We start from the raw sequence: 2,943 nt of genomic DNA, 5'->3' as shown, positions 1-2,943 counted from the left end.
TACCCTTTCTGTGTTTCCTGTCAAGAGAAGATCCTTTAGCATTTGTTGGAGAGCTGGTTTGGTGATGCTGAATTCTCTCAGCTTTTGCTTGTTTGTAAGGCTTTTGATTTCTCCTTCATATTTGAATGAAATCCATGCTGGGTACAATCATCTGGGCTGTAGGCTATTTTCTTTCATCACTTTAAGTATGTCGTGTCATTGCCTCCTGGCCTGAAGAGTTTCTGGTGAAAGATCACTTGTTATCTTTCTGGAAATCTCCATGTGTTTTATTTGTTGGTTTTCCCTTGCTCCTTTTAATATTTGTTCTTTGTGTTTGATTTTTGTTAGTTTGATTCATGTTTGTCTTGGAGAATTTGGCCTTGAGTTTATCCTGATAGGGACTCTCTGTGTTTCTTAGACTTGATTATTTCTTTCCCCATTTTAGGGAAGTTTTCAACTCTTATCTCCTCAAGTATTCTCTCATGGTCTTTCTTTTTGTCTTTTCTTTTAGGACTTCTATGATTCGAATGTTGGGGCATTTAACATTGTCCCAGAGGTCTCAGAGATTGTCCTCATTTCATTGAATTCATTTTTCTTTTTTCCTCTCTGTTTCATTTATTTCTACAATTCTATCTTCTAACTCGCTTATCCTATCTTCTGTCTCCATTATTCTACTATTGGTGCCCTCCAGAGTGTTTCTGATTTCATCTATTGCATTATTCATTGTATAGTCACTCTTTTTTATTTCCTCTAGATCCTTATTAAACCTTTCTTGCATCTTCTCGATCCTTGTCTCCAGGTTATTTATCTGTAACTTCAGTTTGTTTTCAAGATTTTAAATCATTTTCACTATCAATATTCGAAATTCTTTATCAAGTAGATTCCCTATATCTTACTCTGTTGTTTTTTTTTTTTTTTTTTTTTGGTGCGCATTTGTCCTGTTCCTTTACTTGCTGAGTATTTGTCTGCCTCTTCGTCTTGCTTATATTGCTCTGTTAGTGGTGCCATTTCCGTCTTCAGGCAGTGTGTGGATTTTTCTTTATTGTGTAGTTTCATCGCTGTGTGTGGCCTTGGAAGGGTAGCATGTCAAGGTTGCCTGGTTCGGGAAACTTGTGTCGGTGTTCTGCGGGGTGGAGCTGGATTTCTTCTCTCTGTAGTGCAATGAACTGTCCAGTAATGAATTATGAGATGTCATTGGGGTTGGAGTGGCTTTGGGCAACCTTTATATTGAAGATCAGGTCTATTCTCCTGTGTTGCTGGAGAATTAGCTTGGTATGTCTTTCTCTGGAACTTGTTGACCCTTGGGTGGTGCCTGGTTTCAGTGAAGGTATGGAGGCATTTGATGAGCTCTTGTCAATTAATGTAACCTAGAACAGCAGTTCTCTGGTGTTCTCAGGATTTGGACTTAAGCCTCTGCCTCTGGTTTTCAGTCTTATTCTTGCAGTAGTCTCAAGACTTCTCCATCTGTCTCTTCCAGTTCAGTTCCTTCTGTTTAAGCTTCTTCTGTTTGATGATTTCTTCAATGTCTATTTCCTGTCCTGATACAAGGGTGGTGGTAGACACTTTTTTAAGCTCACCTGTTCGGTAGTACTGTGGGAAGGAAGGTAAGCTGCAGACAAATATCAGTGGCATCAGTGGGGAGTGCTTGCAGTATCTTGGATACACTGGGTTTGCCACCGCTCATGGCGTGTGTGCTGTCCCAGTCTACACTGCACAGGCTTTAGGTTGCTGTGCTGGGAAGCGTCCGAGGCCGGCACTGGGTTGGATGTACATCCCTGTTCTAAGCCGCTCAGCTTCTGGTTCTCAGATACTCCACAAAGGCGCAGATTTGGTTGGGCCTGCGTTTTGTGCCCTTGCCCAGTCCAAGCAGCTCAGGTGACCAGGTGTTTGGCCAGCACAGTCGCTGTGACTTATTGCCTCCCCCGTCACTGTTGCTTGGTTTTCCGGGCGTACTATCAGTGCACCTTCTCAGATTGATATCAACCGGCCAGAACCCAAGAAGTCTTGATTAGCAAAGAAGCCTGCTTACAGCTTGATATTGAATGCCTCCCTGGGGCCGAGATTGCCTGCTTCCAGCTCTGGCTGCCCTTCTCTGCCTGTCTCAGCGTGGGATGGTGGATGGGCTGACCTCAGCTAGCTAGCTCTGTTCAGCCCTTTGTTCTATGAGTAGGTCTGGCATTGTCTTAGCTTGGGGCGTTTTGCCTTTCACGGGGTAGCTATCCCATTGTCTGCTTAGCTATCTTAAGTTAGCTCCTTCAGATTGCCCTCAGTGCTTTCAGGACCGGTCCTTACTCTAAGGGATGCAGCCCGCGCCTACCTTCCCAGCCCCCGCCTGCTAGGTGGGGGTGTGGGCGGCTGCGCTGCTTCTCCCCTGGAGTTCCTGCTGAGCATGTAGTCTGTAGATTTTAATTATTTATTTATTTTTCCTCCACGTTATGTTGACGTCTGAGGTTCCAAGTATTGCCACAGATTTACCAGTATTTCCAGGTGTTTGGAAACTTCTCTGTTTATTAAGCCTCCCTTCCCTTGATGTACCTCTATCCCTCCCTCTTTTGCCTCTCTTTTTATCTTTTATGTTATCTCTTACCTCTTTTCCAAGACAATGGGCTGCTTTTCTGGGTGCCTGATGTCCTCTACCGGCATTCAGAATTTGCTTTGTGGGATTTACTCAGCGTTCAAATGTCCTTTGGATGAATTTGTGGCGGAGAAAGTTGTCTCCCTATCATATTCCTCCTTCACCTTCCTGTTTCCTCCCTCACACTAATACTTAAAATTTATTCAATTCTAAGCTTTGTTTCTTTCAGAGTCTACAGTTCCCATATTTAAAAAAAAATCATTAAACCATCTTCTATTATACCACCTTAGTTGTTATTTTTTACTACTTTCTTTAAGTATATTTATAGTGACTTGTAGAAGTAACTCTAGAGATATTGAGTGCCATTGTTCAGTCAACAATTTGTCTTC

The sequence above is a fragment of the Moschus berezovskii genome, chromosome Y, assembly GCF_049115385.1.
Source record: "Moschus berezovskii isolate FMDL1 chromosome Y, NW_MosBer_1.0, whole genome shotgun sequence".
NCBI lineage: Eukaryota > Metazoa > Chordata > Mammalia > Artiodactyla > Moschidae > Moschus > Moschus berezovskii.
This window is presented reverse-complemented; position numbering follows the sequence as displayed.